Source organism: Meleagris gallopavo, chromosome 1 (assembly GCF_905368555.1).
Source record: "Meleagris gallopavo chromosome 1, MGAL_WU_HG_1.1, whole genome shotgun sequence".
In the NCBI taxonomy this organism is placed as follows: Eukaryota; Metazoa; Chordata; class Aves; order Galliformes; family Phasianidae; genus Meleagris; species Meleagris gallopavo.
The window spans coordinates 75092464-75106495 of NC_139404.1; the positions used below are offsets into that span (position 1 = coordinate 75092464).

Genomic DNA, 14032 nt, shown 5'->3' on the forward strand with positions numbered 1-14032 from the left:
CTTCAGCCTATCAGAAGCGGAGACAGAAAGGAGCGGCTTTCAAACCCCGCCCCAGCCTATAAGTCGAACTATTCTGGAGTCCGCCTCCTTTCTCTTCTCCATCCAATAGACGAGAGAAAAAGGTTCCGACGTTACTACCCCCTTCGCTTCCCTCCTAACGAACGCAGAAGGAGGTCTGCGTAGTAGTACCCTGTGGCTACCTCTTACCGCAAATGGCAGCGGAAAAGCGCGGCTGGAGGCGGGAGTGGCTCGTCCAACGGTAGCGAAGCACGCACGGTGGGCCTTCACGAGGCCGTGCCGCGGGGTGCACAGACAGGTGGTGGGATCGCGGGTAGTGGGCCTCCTGGGTCCAGGTGGTCAGTACTCGGCAGGTTCGCCCCATAGCAGCTCTCATCCTCAGGAGCTGAACATTTCAACGTTCTTCATATGGGCTGTGCTTCTGAATAAGAGCGTTTCCTACAGCCTCTGCATGTTCTGTGTCACTGTAGAGGAGTTCCAGCTGCTCGTGGGTGAGGTTGGTATGCTTGAACATTCTGAATGCGATTAATAAAGCTTTACTTGATCTGAGACTGGCCTATTTAAGTGACATTTGCCCCAACTGTGATGGTGACAGCCCAATTTCTAGTGCTCTGTGTTTTTCTTTTTAGAAGAGGTGGGACAACTGGGCCTTGTGTGTCTCTTAGCAAGAAGGAAGTGCAGGGTCCAATGACTGTGAACATGCTAGAGAAGTCACTGGTTTGGGAGGAGACTTTTGTGTGATACACTTGTTGAGCAGAGAAGAACTGGGTAGGAGCATTGCATGTGTCCTGGAAAGCTGATTGATTGAGTCTGACAGTTTGTACCATACTGCTGATTCTACCGGGAGCATGGCACAGGCATCTGCATAAGCTGCATGAAATTTATTTACACGCACAGTTAGCTATTAACTGTGTTGTCTGTGTATCTGTCAGTTTTCTGTGTCCAAACTAAGGACTCTACTGCTGATATTTGAGAGAAAATTTTTTTAAAAAATCAGAGCTCTTAATTGTTCCCCACTAACCTTCACTTGTCCACAGATACCATCTTCTTTTTTCTAATTCCTTTTCAACTGTTGGTCATAGCCTTCCCTGCTTAGTCTGGGTATTTAAGCAGTATCTGAATTTTGTTGATTTCTTTCCAGCCACACTTTATGTTCCCAGCTAAGCTCTCAAAATGACTATAGCAATTTTTTCCCTTACTGAGCTTGACAGCCATTCCTACACTTCTCTAATTTCCACTGAAATAATTCAGGAAAGACATCCCTTCTTCTGTGTTGCTCTGATGTCTGAAAGACCGAGGTTGACTGGGACCCTTGGAGGTTACTTGGTCACTCTACTGAGGCAAGGGTGACCTAGAGTGGGTTCACTAGGACCACATTCAGGTGGCTTTTGAAGATCTCCAAAGAAGAGACCCTATGCTCCTCTCCCTATGCTCCATCACTCCCACAGTTCAGAAGTGCTTCCTAGTGTTCAGAGGGAACCTTCTGTGCTCCAGTTTGTGCCAGTTTCCTCTGATCATGGCACTGGGCACCATTGAGAAGAGCCTGGCTCCGTTTTCTCTGTACCCTCTTCTCAGGTGTTTATATACAGTAAAGAGATCCTTCCAAGCCTTTTCTTTACCAGCTCTCTCACCCTCTCATCATGTGTGAGATGCTTCTTAGTCACGGTGCTTAATGGTCCTTTGCTGGACTCTCTTCACTGACTCAATTTTTCTCCTGTTACTGATGCTGTTGAGAAGTTGACTTTTGGGGATCTTGAGAGATGCCAGCTCTCAGTGCCTGCCTGTTTCTCAAGCATGTTTGTACTGGGTGTTGAATATAGAAAGAGATTTCTGTAAAATTGTCCAAAGCTCACAAGACGTTTTTTTTTTTCTTCCCCACAAAAAAAAAATACACATCTATTGAAAATTAACTCTAAAAACTGAGCTAACATTGTAATAGACATCAGAACAAAGAACTCTGGGCTAGTGGTGTGTTTAGGTATCAGAAGAATGAACAGTTAGTATCCTATAACCAGGGATATCATAAAACCAGCAGAACATGAGAAAGACATTAATCAGGACGGTTTGAGGATGTTGCCAGTTTGGCAAGAAAACTCAAGGTTCATGTATGCTCAGCTGAACTACCTTCATTATAATGTTAAAAGTCACACTCATAGGTTGAAAAGATCCCTGCCCAGGTGCATGCATAGTAGAGGAAGTATATAGTCAACAGTATTATAATTGTATAAAAATTACTAACCAGTCATCACAAGGAGGATGGGCTGGAAAAATTGTTAGCTTTGCAAGTTTTGTGTGTAACTAGTGTGGATAGTTCTGTTTGGTGTGTTTGATTTGTGGGAAATCACCCAGCATCTAGGCTTGCACAAGTCTGGAATAAATAAGGAATGTCTCTCCTGAATGTGTGATTATTGACCTCACACATCAGGCTATTAATTTGTTTTCTGAACAGCACCTCCACTTCCCTTTTGACTGCACTTGGGCTTCTGTCCCAGTGGTCTTTTTAGTCTTGTACTATACCTATCCATCTGTTTCTGTTTTGAGACCTGCACACTCTCACAATTACTGCTGCAATGCATTTAAGGCCTGTTGTAATAACCTCTTCCTGTGTTGCTTTTAAGATATCCCTTGTCAGCATGAGAAATGTTCTATCTCCAACACTCCCCATATTGGTATAGATTGAGTTATTTTGCACAGCTTTCCAACTTCGCATTTTTTTCTTCTGAATGTAGCCTCAAGTTTCCTGTTTCACAGGCACTCAGCAGCCTGATTGAAACATCTTGTCATGCACTCTTTGCTTTAGTGTGTGAGAAAGCAGATTAGAGACTTCTTCAGCAGAAGCAAGTGTGGAAATAATCTATACTTCTGTCAAATTCTTCCCTACTACTTTTCCAAGAGACAAAACTAGACAGGAAAGGAGAGGTAAAGAAGGGTTTTACTTCTAGCAACAAAAGTGAGATCTAATGAAAACATTAAAGCGGATGAGTCAGTGACCTGGTGATGTTCCCCTCCCTCCCTTCCTACTTTCACTACTCTTTCTCTCCCTTCATTTCTGACTCTGTCAAGTCCCTTTCAGTGTCTACTGTTGTGCATTCAATCTAGGCACCCCCTCAAAAGAGGCTTGCACTTTTCAAGTTGGCAGCAGTAAGAAATTGTCATCAATAACTCTTTGAATGGCAGACGAGATGTGAGTAAGTAATAAATTAGAGGCATTTACTAATCAGAAATCAGAGACAGAAGAGGTGTATGGGATCATCTAGTCTTTCTCTATTGTGTGTCTGCATAATTCTTCTGATAAACTTCTTTCTGTGTTGTCTCTCTTCTAGTTTTACATACTTCCCAATGAGCAATTTTCCAGCTTGAGACAGTCATGTAGGGTAGTTTACTATCAGGAAGCTTTTCTTAGTGCTTTCTTTAAATTTCTGCTCCATTCTCTCTGTTTAGGCCTAGCAAACGTCACACTGAACAATTTCTCTTAGTTGAGAAATCTCACCTTGGAAGAGTGAGATTTTGCATTGATGGTCATTTTTTTTTAATAAACATGTCCTTCTCCTGAGCTGATTGCTTTTCCTGTAAACATTTATGTGTTTAAGCAAACTACTAGCTGACCTTAGCTATTTTTTTCAGAGGTGTTACAGCAAAGGGGACTCTTTGGGATAGTAGCTGTCTGTGCCCTGCTCAGAATATTTGTGTATATACGTGGTTGGCACAGAACCCCCAGAGTCTGTATCCAACAATCTCACCCCGTTGACTTGGAAAGCAATCTTGTTTTTGCAGACGCTTTCATCAGAAAACACATCTTCAAATGCATCAGGAAATGCAGGTGCATCATTGAATTCCCCACTGTTTGCATTCACCCCAATCCTGTTAGAGATGGGAATTTCAGGATGCTGTATTGGGATGTTTGCAGTTTTTGTTTTAGCATTCCTCCTATCCAAATTACTTAAGCATTTTTGTGCTTCAAAGAACCTGAAAGAGCTGACATTTTAACAGAATTTCTATGCCTATTATTTATTTCTCAACTCTCTTCTGCACGCAGGAAGTGCCGAAGGAGAGCAGTTTAAGTAACTTTCTTTAGAAGACTTTTGTTTTCAACATGTTCCACTCCTCCCTCTCCCTGCCCCCATCACTTTTGAGATATGTGCTCTTGGATTTTTATTTGTTTTCAAATGCACTAAATCATCTCTATGACCAGTGTCATAGGTGTATCACAGGTGCATAGATCAGTCCTCTGGTCAACCAGCTGGCACTGTCTCACATGGGCTCCCCAAAAATGAGTAGCTGTACTAGCTGTGTCCCTTCTGGCTGGTGGAGAGCCTGAAATATTCTACACTACCAAAATATCAGTCCTGTGGTCACTTAAAACAGTGTTAGACTGTATGGCATACTTATAGTAACAGCGAGTTACCAGGTTTGTGCCACAGGACAGGATTCTTGTTACGCCCATCTTCTACTCCCCATTTTCACATAGATACATTGCCCCCATACTGACACAGGCACCAGCTGAGGGAATTTAACTGGGACAGTGCAGTGATATTCTTCAGATGGTCCTAGAAGACTTGAATTATAAAATACTAGCAACTTTCAGTTTTTTAACCAAATCTAAACTCCCAGACCTAAACATAGTGGGTCACAGTGCTTGCAGATGAATGCTGTTATATCACAGTAATCATAGAGCTCTGATAGAACTAAATGGGATATATATATTTTTTTGTACTAGCAAGCTATAACATTGGATATTTACATTAAACATCCACCAGGAAACCTCTCCTTACGCTTTGGAAATCTCTTCCACAGTTCCCCAGTTGACAATGTGTAAATATGTCTGGATGCTCCACTCAGATATCCCTTCTCTTTTCAAACTCATCTCACAGGTACTTCACTCTCAGTTTTCTACAAGAGCTTCTTCATATGGCATTCTCACTGGTTGAGAATCAAGAAAAACTTGTGAACCTGTCTTAGGAAGAGGGAATGCAAGTAATAATAGTCTTGATTTATGATTTTTTTTTTATTCCACTTCCCTGAGTTGATCATTGCAACAAGTGAGGCTCAAATTAAGGTTGAACACTTCAGTATAAGCTTGCCTCCTTCATTTCCTTTTTGCTCCGCAAAATTATTTAATAGTTGCATGCCAGACCTGAGACCAAAAAACAGTGTTGGTCCAAACAGAACTCTGGCATTGCCACAGGTCCCAACCAAAGCCATCTTGAGTAACATCAACATCCAACTCAGCTGGGAGGGTAGGATGAAATATACTGAATGCCTGGGTTTGTTTAACTGCCAGTTTCGCCTGTGAGAAAGCGTCCTGTTCTGTTTTCCCCCAGTCCCATAGCTGCCCCTTTTTTGTCAGCCTGTACAGTGGCCTTTGCAGCTGCGCTAGGTGAGGTATAAAGGAACACCAATAACCCAATATACCTAGAAACTCTTGTAGCTGCTTTGATATTGTAGGGACTGGGAACACCTGAACCTTATCTATGACAGCACTGGGTAGTACTTTGGTCTTTCCTGACCAAACCACCCCCAGGAATTTTATGGACAGGCCCAGTCCTTGCACCTTTCAGGAATTTATAGCCCATCCCCTCTGTTGTAAATAGGTGGGGAATGAATCTGCCACCTGCCCTACTGCCTCCTGTGAGTTGGATGTCAACAGGAGATCATCAATATAATGGTATAGGTTAACATCATCAGGTTTTTTCCGATCAGCCAGGTCACACACCACTATCTTGTGACAATACGTTGGTGAACTCACATACCCCTGTGGCAGGACTGATCTTGCGATTCCTCAGCAATTGGGATACTGAAGAACGCATTTGCTAAACCTAGTACACAATGATAGGTTTTTATCTCCCTACTTAATGTGTCCATGAGGGAGGCAATATTGGGTACAGCCACATGACCTTATTTAATTCTCTATAATCCACTGTCATTCTCCACATACCATCCGATTTTCGCACTGGCCATATGGGGAAATTATATGGGCTGTGTGCAAGTCTTATAATGCCCACTTTTTCTAATTCCTGCACCATTCACGATATTTCATCTTGCCCACTCAGGAGTCTATACTGTCTTACATTAGTAATCCGGCACGGTTTCAGCAGGCAAATAGGCCCACGTTTTGCATGGCCTCTTAATATTGCCTGCGCTGCCTGGATACTGATACATCTGTTGAAGTCTGAACACTCCCACAGTTGTTTGGAGAGCCAGACCCCATAGAATATGTATGCCAAAGATGTATTCTTGTACTGAGGCAATAGACACCTTATACTCCCAGGGCAGGAGACACTCAACCCCCAGTTTCAACTATATTTAGGTGACAGGAATAGTCTGCCCCCAAAACCACCAATCATCACTCTGTCTCCATCAAATTTGGTCGAATCTCCGTAGATAATTGATGTTTCTGCTCCAGTGTCCACTAGTGCCATAACTCCCTGAATATTTTTTCAGGACCGATAAATCATTAATTCTACATAGGGCCTCCGGTCCTGTCTGGAGTCCCTAAAGGGACTAACATCCATCGTCACGCCATGAATTGTGCTAGAGCCAATTCTTTTGCTTCTGGTGGCTCAGGCATCATGGCCCAAGACACCTGAGGCGGCTTTTTTTTTTCCCTTTAGGAACAATGGAATCTTCTAGGTTTCATGTCGTTGTTGGTATTCTCTCTATAACCCTTACCCTTGGTTTCTTAGGGTAGTTCTGAAGTTTTTTGATTGTCCTTTAGCTGTCTCCAAAGCTGGAGAAGGACATGGTTGGGCTGGCAGTCAGTCTTGCAAATTGGACTCCAGCCCAAATTAAATCATTAAACATTTGTTTTCGGGACCCATAAGAGTCCCAGTCGAGGAGCTCAAGTAGCCGGCATTTTGGTTTTAGTCATCGGCAGGACCTCAGCTTCTTCTAATGTCCGAATATTGCGCCTGGTCTGCAGACATTGTTTCTCCTAGGTCAGCCACTAAATGGGCAGCCTGCTGGACTACCGCTTCTGAGACCACCAGGAGATTTAATATAGAGACCAAAGTACCATATAAATGAGAGGGAGCTTGCTACAGAATTAAGTTTCTCATCCCTACTGAGAACTTGACCATACCAGGGCCATCAAATGTGTCTTCATAAATTGCTTCCCTTACGCCTAGCTTGCGGATATAATTTTGAAGGTCCTCCATGGAGGACCACATCCCTGTATGTAGAGGTATATCAGATTTATTTGGTCATACCATACGGCAGGCCACCATTAACCATTCTATTATAGAATGGTTTTCATCAGGATATTGGTTACCCACATATAACCTCTGCCTGAGAGCAGGATGGACAGTCATGGTGGTCAACTTGGCTATTTCCAGACCATTGACCAAAAGACTTTCTGCCCCAGAATCCCACAGTCTTAATAACCAGACTGGCACACTTTCTCTAGGCTTCTGCCAAAATTGCTGTACTAAATCCATCAATTCTGTTGCTGTGTATGGCCAGGTTTTTACATGCAAATGTGTCTGGGCAGGGGGCCACTGATAAGGCAGCACCCCTGCTGGTCTGTCCTGTACTTTTTTTGTTTTCTGAGTTATGACAGGACAGACTGCTAGTGTATCTGTCAAAATCAGAAATTCAGGATCTAATTTAGATTTTTTATTTTCCTGATCAATGAAGTCTGTTGATTCAGGAGTCTGGTCATTGTTTATTGAAATGTTATGAACTTGACCTATTGGAAGATGCAGAATTGGTTTCTTCCCTGTTAATACACCAAGTTCTTGCTTTAATTTTTCAATACAGTCTTTCAAAAGTTGGTTTTCATTCTCTGAAGTATTATTCCTCATTTCAGCATGATTTAAAGCATTTAATAGTGGCCATGCCACCATGGAAGCACTTAATTGTCTTTCTTTTGTGAACAGTATATCTTTGCTAAGTCCCTGAAAGTAATCTGCTATGCTCCTAACATGTAGGGGACCCCATTTTTCAGTGATAACCGCTAGATCATAATAGGGAGATCCCACAAATCCTGGGATCTACCCAGGAATCATTTTATCTAGTGAGCAGCATTCTCCCCCTTGACCCATTTATAGAAATTCCAAAGAAAAGACATGATACAAATTTTAGTATATTTACCCTGTCTGGCTCAACAAGTGTATAATCAATGAATACTAAAATGTTATAATTACAAGATAAACAAGAGAGTTAGGCAAAGCAGATTATAATAACAAAAAGAGAATAGATAGAAAGCTTACCCATATCCCAGGCTCCCTTACCAAACTCCAGCAGAGGGGATCTCCAGAAGAGATCCTTTTCCACTGGTAGTCAGCTCTTAAATGGATCTAGGAGAGGTGCAGCCAGGCTCCACCCCTTCCTCCAGCACAGGTGAATTGCCTTCATCTGTGCTCCTAGGGCTGACTCATTGCTCATCTCAGGTGATCAATCAGAGGTGCAGGCTATGACTTAGCAGTTCTCATACAATGGTATAGTCTTTTTTGTTGTTGTTTTAAAAACTGAAGAGAATTCTCCCACTGCTCTGGTTTGTAGAGGTGCTCTGAGATTTTTAGTGCTAATTTGCTGATTAAGGTTTTTTCTTTTTTTCTGCAGTTGATTTGAAACAATAGAGAGTGAACTGCTCTACTTCTTGCCAGTAGTTACCAGCTCAGATGGCATTTAAGAGTTAATTGTTTCACTGATATTCCTATAGCCTTTTCCTGGGAGCAGTTTCCCCTAAAAGCAGGAGCCTGGAGAATGCAAGAGATGCCTACTTTGAGAGGCAACAGAAGAATAAAAACAGAGGTGTAAATGCTCAATTTTTTCTGAGCATGTGGTCTCAGAACAATTATGTTTCAACAGATACTTATCCTCTTTTTTTTATTTTTCAGTTGTAAAATTGCCCAGAGAAGTTGTGAAGTCTCTCTTCTTGGAGATCTTCAAAAGCTGCCTGGATGTGGTCCTGGGCAAACTGGTTTGTACGTCCCTGCTTGAACAAGGGTTGAACCAGATGGATTTACGTGTCTTGGATGCTGTGATCTGCAGAGAACCTCTACACCGCCTTTAAGTTCAGTTGATTCTATTCCCTTGAGGCTTAATTTGATTATTTGATTGATTATAAGTATGTCACCAGAGATGCAAAGATGACTTTACAAGAGCAAGCAGACACAGAGAACAGCTACTGAGTTCAAGTTCTTCAAGTTCTCCCATTGTTCTCCCATGTGCAAAGGTGAGAGTCATTCTATATGATGTAACAGGAAATATATATGGTTTTAAAACAAATACCTTTTAATCTATGAGTGAGGCAGCTAGAAGATCCTGCAAGTCTGTGTAATCAAAAATAGGATAAAATAGCTCAGTTGGAAGGAAACTTCAAAGATCACGTAGTTCAACTGGTCCAGACTGACTAGCTTCTAGAAATGCTACAGAACCTTTGCCTTAGGAAAGATCTTTCTATCAGAAAGATAGTGCTTAGAATTAAACTCCGTCACATTGTACCTTGTTTCTCTTGAAGTTTTCAAAGCCAAAACCACCAGGTCTAAATGTAATGCTATAAAACAGAAACAGGTTTTAAAACAACTGACTCTGAAAACCTCTCTAAGAATAAAAACAAATTAATAGAAACAGATCACCTCGGATGGTTCTGAGTACAAAACATTGGAATGGACTGTCATTAGTGGTAACATTTCCCTGAGAATGGCCAATAGCTAACTTCTAGGGGAAGATTTTAGTAGCAGGCTAAATATGTAGCGATAGGTCCCTACAATAATCTCTTTTTCTTCCTGAAATTTCACATTAATTTGCCAGAGTTTGTGATTTGGTTTTCTTTATTTGATCTGATTTTTTTATTTGAACTAAGCTTTCAATTCTCAAAGCTGGTATTCTTGTTTTTAAGTTATGCCCCTTCCCCTTCTGTTTTAGCACTGACTTTCTTTTGTGCTTTCACAGTATTCTTGATATATCATATGTGTTTGTTTTCATCCTCTAGCAAGGGATCCTAAAAATAGTCTCTCCTAATGAAGTTTTCCCTAGAGAACAAATATGTTGTTCTTTTAGCCATGCCTTTTGATTTCTCTTTGACAAACTTCTTCATTTGCCCGTAGCTTCCTCTTCTGAAGTTGTTACATCATTAAGCTTCCATCACCCACCCTCCCACTCTCCCCTTTCTGTTGAAACTGTGCATTTGTGGTCACTGTGACAGAGAAGCTGCTGGATTGAACTGTGCTAAGCCAGGGCCTGTACAAAGTTCATGGCAGTCACAAGCTGATCCTATTTCTGTGTGTTTCCTGACTTGCCGCCCCTGAGCTGGTTTGCTAGCACATGACTGCTTTCACCATCCTTGTCTTACAATCTGTAATATAATTCTGTTCCTGTGTATTTAGTAGTATTTGCCTAGTCTGTGAGGTTCCTGTTACTACTGTGTATTAATGCAGTTCATTTAATAACCTACTTTGACCTTAATCTTAATTGGATGGAGAATAGTCTTCTCTGTCTTCCCTATGTTTTTTGTGTGTCCCATTGTTCTGATATCCTACTCATAGCCCTTCTCCATCCAAGCCTCTGATGTGCTTGTTGTGGTAGTGTGTTTGGTATTCTCCTTCCTCCATTTTATTCCCTAGGCTTCTAGTACTTTTATAATATATTTATATTTTATAATTATAATTAATTATATTTATATTAGATATCTTTTATAATATATTTCTTTGGGTTTTGTGACACAATCAATAGAGAAGCACCTGAGATTTCATGAGTTCTACTGGAGACTTTGCAGATCCAGGAGGATCTGCTCCATGATCTTCCCAAGCACAGAGGTGAGGCTCACCGGCCTGTTGTTTTCTGGTCTTCCTTTTTTCTTTTCTTAAAAATGGGAGTAATGTTTCCCTTTTTCCAGTCACTGAGGATTTCACCCAGCAGACATGATTTTTCAAATATGATGGAGAGCTGCTCAGCAATCACATCAGCCATCTCTTTCAGAACCTGTGGGTGGATATCATCTGGCCCCATGGACTTATTAACATTCAATTGCATGAGGAGGTTTTGGACATGTTCCACTGTTACAGTGGGATGGAATCCTCTCCTCACACCTTCACCTAGATGTTCAGGGTCCTGGCAGACATGGGAAACCTGACCACCAGTGAAGACTAGGCAAAGCAGTCATTGAGTACCTCAGCTTTTTCTATGTCTGAGGAAGCCAGCTCCCCGTTGCCTTTTAGCAGAGGGGGGATTTGCTTTTAGACTGGCAAATGTTATTTCAGTGGAACAGTGTTTTCAAGTAATAAACTACACTGCACCACAGCATAACCTCACTAACACTGACATGCAGTATAATCATACAAGCAATGCTTGCTTTAACCACATCCATGCGATTCTCCCTTGGGGATGGTTCTTACTTTGTGTAATGGAGTAGCATATTCATACTTATCTGTAAATACCACTGCTACATATCAATAAAGGGGAAGAAGCTAATTTTTTTTTTTTTAGATGAAGTCTGTAAAATATAGAATGCACTGGAAAAAAAATTGCTAAGGAAATAAAAACACTATACTCATTATGTAGGAAAGGTATGTGGCATAACATAGAAAGGAAACATTGTAAGTAGCTCGGAGAGATAGATGATTTAAGTTCTGTAGCAGAACAAACACGGAGGAGGGCTCCAAGGACTGCCTTTTAAGGCAGACAGTAAGACCCAGTAATTGTGAAAGTGCCATTTTGGTGACAAATTTGTGATCATGGAAAGGATTGGTGGGAGCATATAGAGAGGATCCAGATGAGGTAGCTAAGGTAATGGTGACTATTATTAGGACCCAGTATCCAGACTGGAATGATTTACTTTGTTGACATATCAGAAAAGAAATGTAGTTTTGGCAAATGTGAAGGAAGAAGCACAAAGAACCCCTGCTCACTGGGACAGCTGTGAACATACCATACCAAGAGCCATAGCTCTTCCCTCCCACAGTCATACCTAATGGTAATCATGTTGAAATGCCTTTGTGTCAGGGACTGACTGTAATGATAAGGTTAACCACTTGTAGTGTATGAAAGCAGCAGTACTTGCAACCTCACTAGTAGATGTACCTGCGATGAGCACCTGTAACCACAAAAAGCTCAGCGCTTTGGCCTGTGTGCTTGCCAAAACCATTAATGTTAGTTTGCAAGCTAGTGGTTCCATTGACCATTGCCTGTTAATAGCACAGTGACTTAGTTGATTAGTTTCTGCATGGAAAAGCTACCTGTGCTGTGCATTTAGCAACTCAGATGACTCCTTACAGGCTGTGAAGGAGCATAAACCTTCGAATCTGAAGAGCTTGGGGTTAGTGGTGGATGGGGGAAGCTAAACCTAAGCCAGCAATATGCCCCCACGTTTCCCAGGAAGCCAACAGTATCCTGGGCTGCATTGAAAGAAGTGTGGCCAGTAGTTTGAGGGAGGTGATCCTGCTCCTGTATTCACCATGTGCTGATGAGGCCTCACTTGGAGTACTGCATACAGATGTGGAGTCCTCAGGAGAGAAATAGACTCATTGGAGCATGTGCAGAGGAGCATTACAAAAATGATCCGAGGGATGGATCGCCTCTCCTATGAGGTCAGGCTGAAAGAGCTGGGGCTGTCAGTATCTAAAGGGGAGCTACAGGAAAGAAGGGGGCTGACTCTTCAGTAGGGTCTGTGGTGATAGGACAAGGGGAAATGGTTTCAAATTTAAAAGAAGAAGAAAGAAGGAGGATAAATCCTCAGAACTTTACAGGATCCACAGTGGTGACTTGTTTTTCTTTCATTTTTTCTCTCTCTCTCTCCTGTTTTCTTCTCTTTTTCCTCACTCACTCATCTTTTAATAAATAAAGATACATTTTTGATCGAGCAACATCTTGACTCGATTCTTAATTCAGAGGCTTTGGGATCAACGTAACAAACCTCAAGCCACATCAGCTTGCAAAAACCAGCATGAGTGCATGTGACTCATGTACAGAGGTTTGGAAATTGCATGGAGTGTCTGAAGTCCTGTGTTCGTGCATTTGTGTTTTTAGATGTTTATCTTGACTTGTAATTTCTTCATTCCATCTATCCAGGAGAACTGTTTTTCAGTAGATTCTTGCTTGCAGGTGCTCTTCTGTTGATTAATAGTAGAGAAATCCGGTATTTTTACAGATGACTTCTACCCACACTGTCTTGAACAAAGGATAGTCTACAGAGGGAGTTGTTACTTCTCCAAGAAGAAGGAATCCAACTGAGCACAAGGGAGCTCATCAGCAATACCAGCTAAATGGTAGTGGTTTTTATGTTCTTTGAGGATCTTCTGAAACCTTGCAGTTATTTTAGTGATTAACATACAGGCAGTGCTCTTCTACTTTAAAGGAGTGCAAGGATGGGCAACTGATATAATCTACCTGGCCTTCTGCAAGGCCTTTGACATGGTACCCCAGGTAATCCTCAGATACTTATACAAACTGGGAGAACAACTTAAGCATAGCCCTGCTGAGAAGGACTTAGGGATTCTGGCTGATGAAAAACTTAATATCAGCCAGAAGTGTGTGCTTGCAGCCCAGAAGGCCAGTATTATCCTGGGTTCCATCAGAAGAAGGGTGGCTAGCAGGTCAAGGGGAGTGACTGTTCCCCTCTATTCTGCCCTCCTGAGGTGCTAGCTGCAGTACTGCATCCAAGTCTGGGGCCCTCAACACAGGAAAGATGTGGAGATTTTGGAGGCGGTCCAGAGGATGGCCATGAAGATGATCCAAGAGCTGGAGCACCTCTGCTATGAAGAGCCTATGACAATAGGCTGAAGGAACTGGACTTGTTCACGCTGCAAAAGAGAATGCTGTGGAGAGACCTCATAATGATCTTCCAGTATTTCAAGGGAGTTTATAAACGTGAGGGAAATCAACTTTTTTACATGAGTAGGTAGTGATAGGACAAGGGGGAATGGTTTTAAACTCTAGGAAGGAAGATTTAGATTAGATGTCATGGGGATGTTATTTTTTTGAGAGTGGCAAGATGCTGGAACAGGCTGCTCAGAAAGGCTGTGGATGCCCTGGAGCTGTTTAAAGCCAGGTTGGATGGGACCCTGGCCAATCTAAT

General features: G+C 42.0%; 1 protein-coding gene across 1 annotated transcript in view; it reads left to right on the top strand.

Moving 5' to 3' along the window:
- Positions 1-143: 143 nt before the first annotated feature.
- LOC100543551 (alpha-2-macroglobulin) overlaps positions 144-14032 on the top strand; it is a 51030-nt gene continuing 37141 nt past the window's right edge. The window contains exons 1-2 of the mRNA XM_085234641.1: positions 144-514; positions 8856-9193. The gene's annotated coding sequence lies outside the window, so the exon portion shown is untranslated. The remainder of the gene's footprint in view (positions 515-8855; positions 9194-14032) is intronic.